The following is an 11,665-nucleotide window of genomic DNA, read 5'->3' as shown; positions in this document are numbered from 1 at the left end:
ACTGACGTATCTGTGACTCCTTGCGACATGATGCGTCATATTGTAAATATGACGCATCACTGGAGTCGCAGGGAGGGCGCAGTGAAAAGTGGCGCATCACTGTTTTCACGCAGTGATGCGTCACTTTTCATAAATGAGGCCCACAGTATTTAGAGTGGCTGGGTCCTCAGAGGGAGACAGGCAGATCTCAAGGGCAGAGAGAACACCCGGCCGGCCCTCAGAGCGCCTGGAATCTCTGATCCAAGCCGCTGCAGGCGATGCTGAGGTGTGCCAGTGCCTGGTGCAAGTCCTGACTGGGAGAGCGCAAAGAGTGAGTGACACGGAAGGCAGTCAGTCGTTCCTGCCCGCCCCCACAGCGCACACACTCCTGCTCTGCTACCTCCCCTCTGACCCCCACACCCAGCTCCCAAGACCGCAGCTAGGGCAGATAAGGGGCCTCCGAGCCTTAGGAAGAGGAGAGTACACTCAATCAATAATGCGTGAACGCGCGAAATGGACGGGAGGAGGCCTGCAGAAAACCGCAGAAGCAGAGAAGGACTAAGGCCTGATCATTAGCACCGAGGAGGGGAGGGGAGCGCTAGAGGGGAAGAGAAGCGTGAATGGTTATAGCCAGGACCCTGTGGGGAGAGGAGTCAATGAGCGAGAGCAGCGCCTGGAAGGCAGAGGACCGAGATCTGCGCGCTTACAGCAAGGATTGAGAGCTGGCCTCTGGGAACCAATGAATGAGACCTAAAGGGCTAGCGCCAAGAAGCGACAGCGTGTCACAGAGACCCGAGGAGTGAGAGGCGAGGGGCTGCTACAGCCGAGAAGCCAGGGCTGGGGTAGGAGAGGCATCCGGGATAAGCGAGGAGTTCGCATTAAAGAGCAAGAAATGCGCCTTGGGAGCGCTGGACAGAGACCCAAGGAGCTAGAATTAAGGAACCAGCTCTAATCAGTGAACGTCACGGGAAGGCGCTTATGACTGACAGCTGAGCCAGATCAAAGAATACATTTTCGCGCGGTAAGTACAGCATATTCAGTCCTCAGTGGAGCACTGCTGACGAGGATATCACACACTTCCTGTCCACGGCGCGCCCCGGTCCTTCAGGGCCTGTTTAACAACTGGCACCCAGGGTTAGATAGACCAGGACAAAACATAAGCTTGGACGCGTCGCCAAAATCAAACTGGCACCCTGGCGAATCGGGTGGCTAAAAAAGTACTCCACAATGTCCACATCCGCAACTCCGGGAACTTTTGAAGCTGTAAAGAAATACCGTATACGTGTTTTGCAAGATATGTAAGTAAGTAAATTTTATTTGCAGAGTTAATAAAAACCAATGCAATTTTCTCATTTAAAAAAAAGGGCAAAAAAGGAAACATGTGCATACTGTCCAATTTCCAACATACACTCAATTGTCAATCTAAAATAATAAAATTCCCCCCCCCACTTTTTTTTTTTTTTTTTTATAAAACGAAAAGATCCTATAACTTAAAAACTCCAATAGCCAATTTTCATCACTGTAATAAATAAAAAATAATAACAGTGGGTTGGGTATAGTTCATGCTAAACAAGTAGCTACGGGCTAAGTTAAAGGTCAAGTTCCTGCATCCTTTTCAGGAGACTGTATGTGTTTGATGCAATCACTGTTTTTGGCAATTTCAGGAAAATTACAAGTAAAAAACGGCCTAGCAGACCAGAAAGTATGCACAAATATCCCACCCCTCCAAAAAAACAGCCCACCCCCTAACAAACCTGCCCTTTCAGCACTTCCAGACTGTCCTATAAGACTCCGACCCTCCACATACGGAAGACCCATCACTGGGGATTTAATGGTGTAAGACAAGCATTTCATGTGGTACTTCGGGGTTCTTGGGCCACTGGGGATGGAGTTTGAGCGATGACGTCTCTCTGTCCCATTACTGATGGAGAGCTCTGTCCACAAGGATGCCCTGGGGGCTTCCACCCAGCAGGGCTCACACATTTCCTAGTTCCATGCCTGAGCAGTTCATCCAGTCCTGCTTTGCTTATTCACTTCCTGTGATTTGTAATCTTGTTGATGCAAGTATAAAACCAGGACTACAAGTCCCAGAATGCACATAAAAAACCTGGCCAGGGTGTGCTGCTCACTCTGGACTTGGAAAATGTGAGAGCTCTGCACACACCCTTTTACTGCCCCCTCCCCCCCCAAGGCAGGACAGGCCACCTCCTGGGGTAACACCCACTCGGTAAAGCTAGGAAGATTTTTTTTCAGAGACGGCATTAAAGTGAGACTTTGCCGATTGGCACTAGCTGTACTCTCCTGAGCAGGCCAAAAGACACCCGGAACATAATGTCTTCTTTGGGGGTGGAGGTGGGAAACGGCGATTGCTCTGTGCAAGGCTTGGTAAGACATGGGTAATGGGGCTTGGCCTCTCACAGGTCTGAGCAATGGTGCTTGGCAGATGTGTGTGCCAGGGCTCATCGGCATCAGTTCTGTTCGATGACGAGCTTGGATTGGTGCTTGAATCGTGTCAGGTGTGCAGGCTGTGGGAATAAATGGTGCCTAGTTTGTGTAGCCAGACCCCTTCACATGACTTCTCTGACTTTATATGTCGTGAAATGCTTTTCAGCATCCACTCTTCCCCACGTCTGGCATGTGATGTGACGTATGCCACAGCGTGTCGCAGCCTGATCTCCCACAGCCCTACTGTTCACTAAGCGGCACTAAAAAATGCTACTCCATTGTCCCCGCCTACGGTTGTTGATCGTTTTTTAGGTTTCACCTGCATAGCGCTTGCACTGTGCTTGTGAAATCTATTGTATTGTATATATCTTAAAAGAGATTTACACCCCGCCTTCACTTCTGATTGGTTCATGCGCTTGCCAGTTTGCTTTCCTCTGTTACTATTGGATGTAAGCCGTTCTCCCTTCCATGCCTATCGTATCAGTTTCCTGTGGACCAATTACTTATCCCCATCCACGTTGATGCTTTGTACTACTTCTTCTGTGTTAATGCTGCATACCGTTTACTTTCACCGTCAGCGTGTTAGATTGCTTTGTGTGCTTTTGTTTACATATATCTTATTGCAATGCCCGATTTTTTGCTTTTTTCTTAAACAATTTGTTTGTTTTTTTCCACAAAATGAATGGGTCCGCTCTCTGATTCTTTACTTTCACAGGTTGTAGGACCATTTAATTTTACTTATCTCGTGTAATGTGTACTTATTCCAAGCTGGGGCATGTGCCTTGCTCACCTCTTTTCATTTCTACATACTCTCCATCTGGGCATGTCCCTTCCCCATTCATCCCTACACCCGCCTGGACATGCCTGCATCACTCTCCTTATTTCTGTATAACCTTCACCGCGATTGCCATGCCCTAACCCGTCTCTAATGTCTACACCCCACCCCTGACACGTTCCTTGTCTCGTCCCCTCTATTCCTGTACCCTTTGGAATGCCCCTGCTCTGTTGCATTGTATGCACCCCTTACACTGACACCTCCTGTGTACAAAGGGAACAGCTTCCCTCCAGTACATCCCCACTCTAGCGCACCCCGACTCTTGCCCCCCAATCCCGTCTTGCATAATTTCTCAGGCCCCTTTCCTCCCTCGCATCCTGTTCCTCCCCATGCCACAGTCTTCGGCTGCTCCCCTGTATTTCTTAAATAACCACACATGTTCTCTACCATTTTGCTTTACACTTCTGTATCCCCCCTTACACACCCAGTGCCACCTGTCCTTTCCTCCAGTTCTTAATTTGGGCTGGTGTCTTCCAGGGCTCAGCACCGGCACTTCATCAACACTGGCGCTTTTCTAAGCACCAGTTAAGGACACATTCATCTATTAGCAAAGATACATTGGGCTCGGGGTGATCAAGTGATTTGCCCAGAATCACAGGATGTTGAGCCGTAGAAGAGACTCAAAACTGTTTCACCCAGCTCCGAAGACGGCAGCCCTGGCCATTACACCACATGCTCTCCCCACTTTCATGGCCACTAGTTGGTTCTATTTTAGGCAGCGCTAGGAGGAGGGTTGGTGCCAGCTGCCTCCTGACGAGAGCCCCAGCACTTATTTTTTACAAATTAACCACTGCTGTCCTCACGCTTTGTCTACTGTCCTTTCATTTATAATTGCTACTTACCCCTCCCTCATCTCAAATGTGAGCCTTTAGTGGTGCAAAGAGGGGGTGGGAAGTGCCTGGGTCTCTGCTCCACCGCTGTCTCCTGTAACTGTTCCTGGGAGTCCAGGGCGCAGAACTTTTACTCTTCAATGTGTACTCACTGCTCACACTTTACACCATCATGCCACATGTATCTGGGCGGTAACCAGCCAGCATGCAACATGTGCTGCTCTGTGGCTCTTTAGCAAGATTTAGGGCCGCAATGCCCGACCGTTTACTTTTAGAAGCTGTGTTCAACCTATTTCCCACCAACAACCCTCCTGTTAAACGCACAGGAGTCCTGCCCGGTTATTTCTGGTTCAAATGCACTTTTTTCTTTTTTAATGATCCAAACCGTTTACTTTTATGGTCTATGTGCATTGAACATTTTAAATATTATTGTGTCGCCTGCAGAAGCCGCAGAAAAACATTTCTATTGTTTAGCTTAGAAAGCTTTATTAAACAGGTACAAAAACAAGGTACACAATTATAGTAAAGAGCAAAAAAAATACAAATCCAGAGGATAGCATAGCATATCAATAGAAAACAAAGGATGAAAAACCTAATACATCATACATTGTCAGGGTCAAATACCAATGTTAAAAATGAAATACAAACAAAGAGTTCCATAATAAATTAGCATTTTTGCGTTTGAATTTTAAAGATCAAAGAAGGGGAGAGAAAAAGAAAAGGAGGAGGAAAGAAAAAGAGAAGAAAAGAGGAGAAAGGAAAAGGAAGCGAGAATATAAAAGCTAAAAGGTATCGGCAACCTTATCATATAATCTAGTACAATTTACCGATGACAGAAAATATAGAATCGCAAATAGCAACTTAGTTACTGTCTTTGGCACGCAATGCAGAGGAAGAAATGTAATTAGTGAGAGGAGACCAGAAGGATTCCTTTCGAATAAGTTGCTGCGAGGTGGTCACAGAAGCTCTATCGAGCCGGTGATGATGACATAAAAGATTACACCAGGCAGAGAAGGAGACCTTGGAGGCATCCTTCCACTTAGAAGTTATAACCTGAAAAGCTATAGCAATGCACACATCTACCAAAGAGCCTAGTTTACGAATGCCCAACCAACGTATGGAATTACTGCCCCAAAAATGGAATGGATATCAAAGGGAAAATTAGTGGAACAAATGGAGGAAATTGACTTGCATACTTTTGTCCAAAAAATAGAAATATTGGGGCAGAGAAAAAAAGGAATGGATATATGTGCCAGGAGTGTTCTTACTGGACCAACAGTTAGGAGATAAGTCAGGACTGAATTTGGAAACAGCTACTGGGGTTAAAAATGATCTCTGATAAAAATAATAGGGAGTTTGAGTGGTACTGGCATTGCATGAGGTATGATGTATCCGAGCCCAAATGGAATTCCATGTGTGTATAGAAAAAGTATGTTGTAAATCCGTTTTCCATAAAAGTTCAATTTTGGTTTTGGGACGAATGGGGAGAGAAACCTAGAGAAATTTGTATATGTGAGAGGCCCGAACAGAAAGGGTAATGCTAGCGAAGGAGGGGGGTCAGAAGAAGAGGAGGAAGTCTCAGATAAAAGAGAAAGCTGTTGAGCTAAAATCATTCTCAAAGAGTCAAACTTAGGGAGGGAAGAAAACAGGTAAATCCTATTTAGACTGAGTCTCCTGGAAAGCTAAAAGCTGCTGGTTATGCATTAGGTGTTTAACCTGTAAAATCCCTATGACAATCCAATCTTTCCAGAAGATAGTTCGATTAGAAATTATAATGGATCTATTATGTCAAATAGAGGAATCCAGGAATAACTGGAGTGGTGAACGCTATTTAGAAAAAATCGGATAGAGGGTCGATATAAGATGAGGAATGGTAGGGGATTTGAAAGAGCGAGGAGGGCGAGTACAGCTGGCTAACGAAGAAAAAGGAAGTGGATGAATAACGAATTCCTCCAATTTATACCAAACAGAGATAGGAGGATCATCTGAAGAAGAGAGATAGGGCAGAACTTGACGAATTAAAAAGGAAGAGTGATATTGATGGAAATTGGGAAAGGTGACCCCTGGGAGCAGACAAAGCAGACAAAGAAATGCGAGCTTTCCGGTTATTCCAAAGAAATTTGCTCAAGAAACTGTTAAGATTTTTTATCTTTTTTAAAGGAAGTCGTACTGGTAACATAGTAAGGTATAAGTTAATGATTGGAAGCATCATCATCTTAGAAGTGCCCAGCCTACCCCACCAGGACAGAAATAAAGGAGACCATCTCTCAGTCATGCCAGAAATCTTTAACAAAATATCATCCAAGTTGAGTTGAACTGTTTTAGCAATTGAAGAAGAATATTTTATCCCTAAACAAGTGATATAATTAGTGTTCCATTTGAAGTTTGTCCCTTCAAACATACTACTAAGACAATATTTGTTTAAGGGAAGAATTTCAGACTTGGAGAAATTTAGCTTGTAGCCAGACAAGGCAGCATAAGAAGACAGGAGGTCAATAAAAACGGGTAAAGAAGTAGAAGGATCAGACATATATAACAAAATATCGTCTGCATAGGCAGTGAACTTGACTTCAATAGATTTATGAGTAAAGCCCCAAAAAGCAGGGGAGTTCCTAAGGGAGGAAAGAAAAGGTTCGAGAGACAAAATAAAAAGCAAAGGAGACAGAGGGCAACCTGGCGAGTGCCTCAATATAGAGTGAAATAAGGGGATTGAAAACGTTAACAAAAACCGAAGTGGTGGGGGAGGAATACAACAAACTAATAAGAGATAAAATAACAGGACCAAAGCCATGCCACTTAAGAGCACGCATCATAAAAAGACAAAGAATGCGGTCAAAAGCTTTCTCCACATCTTCGGTAATAGGTGCAACCGAGGAGGAGCTTTTGGAAGCAAGATGTATAATGTTGAAAAAAGTTCTAGAATTGTCTGCAATCATTCTACCCTTAACGAATCCTGTTTGTTCATATCCAATCAAATCGGGGATCACTTTATTATTGCGAAGAGCAAGGGCCTTGGCAAAGATCTTACAGTTTAAATTAATTAAAGAGATGGGGCGATAATTAGCGCAAAAAGATCGATCCTTGCCCTTCTTAGCAATGAGACAGATCAATGCTTCAAGAAAGGAGCCACAAGCATCTTTATTAGACATGAAATGTTGGAATAAATATAAAAGGTGTGGAAGGAGAGTCTGGGAGAATCAGGAATAAAACTCGGCAGTGAAGCCGTCTGGACCAGGGGACTTATCCTTAGGTAGTTGGGCTAGAGCGGACTTAAGCTCAGAAAGAGAGAGATCATTTTCTAATAACGAGCAATCAAGAGAAGAAGAATTTACGTGGAGGGAGCGCTGCAAAAAAAAGAATCCAATGCCTCATCGGAAGGGGGAAGATTCTGGGGTATAAAGTGTCTTATAAAAGTTTGTTTAACAATTTAGTATTTCATCGGCCTTGCAATGATCCACACCACCGTTATCAGTAATTTTGACTACCTTAGATCTTTGGGACTTTCCTTTCAAGTAATTCGCAAGTAGCTTGCCAGATCTGTTGCGACCCCAATAGAATTTAGAGTTAATTTTAAGTAGGGTCCCAGAAGCCTCCTCTGTTGACTTCCTATTAAAGGATACTTTAGCCTGAATTAATTTCTGAGGGGTATCTGCATGATTAGAAGTGAAGTAGGCGTGTTCAAGATGTTTAATGGAAGTTAGAAGAGAAGCAGAGTCCTTTATATCATGTTTCTTTTTAACCGCAACATAGTCGATAATTAATCCTCTGGCTGTCGCCTTGAAGGCATTCCATACGGCATGAAAAGGAATATCTGGACTGGCGTTCCTAAGAAAGAACTCTGGCAAGAACTCTTTAAAACGTTCCAAAAAGTTAGGGTAAGTAATTATTGAAGCGCCATCTGCGTGGCTTGGAAGGTTCAGAAGGGAGGTCCAGACTAATGAAAGCCGGGGCATGATCGGAAATGAGAATAGACCCAATGTCAGCATTTATTAAATTAGGGAGAAGATGGGGACTGAAAAAAACATGATCTATTCTAGAAAAGGATTTGTGAGTAGGTGGCGTCGAGGTGCCGCCGTATCTACTCTCCCAATGGAGCACAGTGTCGGCCCAGGCCCCCCGCTTAGGGTCAGGGACGATGGACGTCCAAGGGGTCGGAAGGTCGCCCAGACCGCCTCGCCCTCCACCGCCAGTGCACCCGTCGGCGGTCAGCCACGTCGCCAAGGCAGACGCCGGGGCGCGCAACACCAGCGTCAGCCACCTCTCTGTTCCAGGATGTGCGGCCCAGCTCCCTGCGGTCAGGGATCTTTCCGATGGCCCCACTGGGGCCCACCTTCAATCCAGGTCAGTAGTCTGGGCCAAGCAACTGGCCCCTTCACTCTGTACTAGTGCGTTGCACCACTTCCGGTCAGTGACCTGTCCCCCTCCCAGATCAATAGGGACCTCTTATCACTATGCCTCCTCTCCGGCGCATTGGATCTCCCTTGCCAGTGTGCCTCTCACACTTAGGGTTATGTGGCCTCAACGTCCTAGGGCCTTCGCTGTTCCTGAAGTGCCAGCCGGTCCCGGTGAGGATGAAGCCCAATCTCAATATCTCCCGTGGGTCGTGCAGCCGCCGTCACCCCTCCTCCAAGCCAGCCAATCCCCCCCCCGGGATAGTGCTGCCTCTGGTAAAAATGTCCTGATGCATGGGGGGGGGAGGGAAGAAGAAGAAAAGGGGGCGCGAGGCCCACTCACCAGCTCCACCGCCACCCAGGCTCCAGCTCCGTAGTAGCACACTCCTCAGGTGTTGAGCCGCTTTTCTCCCTTGCTCCGTGTTAGGCCCTCGAGACCGCCTTCTCGTGCCGCCAGCAGCGACCTCTGCGCCAGCAGTCTTGCTACCGCAGCCGGCCGCTGTGGTGAAAGCAGGGCCCCTCCTCCGGCCATGCTACTCTGCTTGTCGTGCTGCCTTCAGCGCAGCTGCGTCTCGCCAGTGCCTCCATCGTGCTCCGATCCGTCTGCCAACCGGGACCACCTCAAGCGGTTCCCGCCGATCTTGGGATTGCTCCGGCTCCTGGGGTTGTGCTGTGGACGCCATTAACGGCCCGTAGGCCGGTGCTTTGAGGATCGCCGGCGGGAGTACAAGAGCAGTACGTCTGCTCACTCCGCCATCTTGGCTCCGCCCCCCTCCTTTACGATTTTAAAGATCAACCGAGGAAACAAATACGGTCTATCCCTATTATTGATTTCATTTGGCAGGAAGGACTAAAGGTTATGAAAGCTCCTGCTTCTATTCCTGTGGTCCTGCCCCGCCTCGAGAAGAAATACAAGGCACCAGAAAATTCGACAGCATGTCTGATAGGTCAGCCAAAGGCAGATTCCGTTATCGCCCAAGCAGCTCAACGACGAGCGCGGAATCCCTCCTCTCCGCCGTCAGCTCCTCCCGATCGGGATGGGAGACATCTGGACACTATTGGAAAGAAAGTTTCGACCATGGCAGCAACGACCGTCAGTGCAGCTAACTCACTGGATACGACAGACAGATGTGGTCGGACATTTCTCCCTACATCTCCATGTTGCCTGAGCCCTCTAAGTCAGAGGCGCTCAAAATCCTTCAGGAGGGGGAACGAATCTTGGCTGAGCTTATTGATTCGGCTGTGGATGTTGCGTCTACAGGTTTTCGACAACTGGCAGGTGCCGCAGTCCTGCGGCGACAGCGCTGGTTAAAATCCTCATCATTTCGCCAGGAGGTTCAGGCTAAAATAATTGATATGCCTTTTGACGGCGAGTCTCTTTTTGATCAGCATGTTGACGAGGCCCTCCAGGCTATTAAAAAGGATACTGAGACAGCAAGATCTCTCGGTACTCCTCAGTTTCAGAAACCACCTTTTCATGGTGCTAGAGGCCGTGAATCCTTCTCTGGTCGAGGAGGCTATAATCAGCAAAGACAATACCAGTCCTATCACAGTAACCAACGTTGCTCTTCTCAGCGTCAACAATCCTTCAGGGAACAACCAACTACCTCTTATTCACAAAACAGAAGAAAGTCTTCCTACCGCGGAAGTGCTACGTCTAAGAAGCAGTGACAACTGCCACCTGCTCTACCGTTTACCCCTTTCAAAGTTGGAGGAAGAATCGCCCGTTTTTGCTCAAACTGGTCGGTTATAACAACATACAAATGGGTCTTGGACATTGTGGCCAGATGCCATGTTCTAGAGTTTGTAAAACTTCCTCTGAATTCTCCTTCCAAAGGACCACCTCCAGCTCAACTCACAGAGCTTTTTTCCCAAATAAATTTGATGTTACGAAAAGGAGCGATCGAAGTAGTTCCTCAATTGCAAAGAGGAACCGGTTTCTATACCTGATTTTTTCTAATAAAGAAATCGAGAGATTGGTGCCCCATTCTAGCTCCCTCAACAAATATCAAAAAAAGTTATCCTTCCGGATACTGACTCTTCAAGAAATCCTTCAACTCCTCACTGCGGGGGATCACATGACCACCCTCGACCTCAAAGACGCTTATTTTCATGTACCAATTCTACCCAGACACAGAAAGTTCTTGAGGTTCAGAGTGGTTGGCAGGGTCTTCCACTTCAAAGTCCTTCCTTTCGGACTACGTTCTGCGGCCCGTGTGTTTACCAAGGTCTTAGCACCGGTGGCTGCACATCTTCGACTGGAGGGAATTACATTTTTTCCTTATTTAGACGACTGCCTTATCAAGGCTAATTCTTTCACAATCGCAAACACCTATACTCAGAGATGTTGGTCTCTTTTCCAATCTCTGGGCCTCTCCATCAATTTCAACAAGTCTCACCTCGTTCCATCGCAAAGGAGAACGTTCTTGGGAGCCACTATAGACTTTCTGCTGACACAAGCCTTTGTCTCAAACAAAAGACAACTGAAACTTTGCAAACTCGCCCAACTACTGTGATCAAGAAGGTGCGTTTCAGTCCCGCAGTTCAAGTCACTTCTGGGGATGCTTTCATCCTGCATTCCCCTGGTCCCCAACTGCCGTCTCAAGATGAGACCTCTGCAAGAGGAGCTCAACAAACAGTGGTTACAGGTTTCAGGATCCTCCGACGATCTCATCCACATCAATCCTCGGATTTGGAAAGCTTTACGCTGGTGGACTTGCAAGAAGAATGTGACAGCAGGCTGCTCATTCCTAGTGGAAGCTCCAAGTTTCGTCATCCCCACGGGTGCCTCCCTCGAAGGATGGGGAGCACGCCTGCAAGGACTCAGTCAGTGGCAAATGGGATGTTCAACAACGGACTTGGCATATCAACCTCTTAGAGTTGCTAGCTATTTTCCTGGCCCTAAAATCTTTTCGCACCATCATTCTCGGAGCATCAGTGTTGAGCCGGACAGACAACACGACAAGTATGCACGACTTGAACAAACAAGGAGGGTTTAGATCCGCTTCACTGTCTCAGCAAACCCAGCAAATTTGGCATTGGGCGATCCGACATCGGATAAGTCTGACAGCAGTCCATGTCCGTGGAGTTTCCAAAATCCTTGCGGATTCCCTCAGCAGGTCAGCAATTTCCAATCACGAGTGGGAGCTCCATCAACCAACTTTGGATCGTAATTTTCACAAGTG

The 11,665-nt window shown here is 46.9% G+C and overlaps 1 protein-coding gene across 2 annotated transcripts in view; it reads left to right on the top strand.

Moving 5' to 3' along the window:
* Positions 1 to 299: 299 nt before the first annotated feature.
* LOC146869277 (leukotriene B4 receptor 1-like) overlaps positions 300 to 11,665 on the top strand; it is a 95,511-nt gene continuing 84,145 nt past the window's right edge. Inside the window, exon 1 of one of the 2 annotated variants that reach the window (XM_085646801.1) lies at positions 300 to 1,000. The gene's annotated coding sequence lies outside the window, so the exon portion shown is untranslated. Of the gene's footprint in view, positions 1,001 to 1,074; positions 1,282 to 11,665 lie in introns of those variants that run through there. The other variant, XM_085646836.1, reaches the window with a different exon arrangement.

Source organism: Triturus cristatus, chromosome 1_1 (genome assembly GCF_964204655.1).
Source record: "Triturus cristatus chromosome 1_1, aTriCri1.1, whole genome shotgun sequence".
Taxonomy (NCBI): Eukaryota; Metazoa; Chordata; class Amphibia; order Caudata; family Salamandridae; genus Triturus; species Triturus cristatus.
The sequence above is the reverse complement of the archived record's forward strand: the minus strand, read 5'-3'. Positions and strand labels throughout refer to the sequence as shown.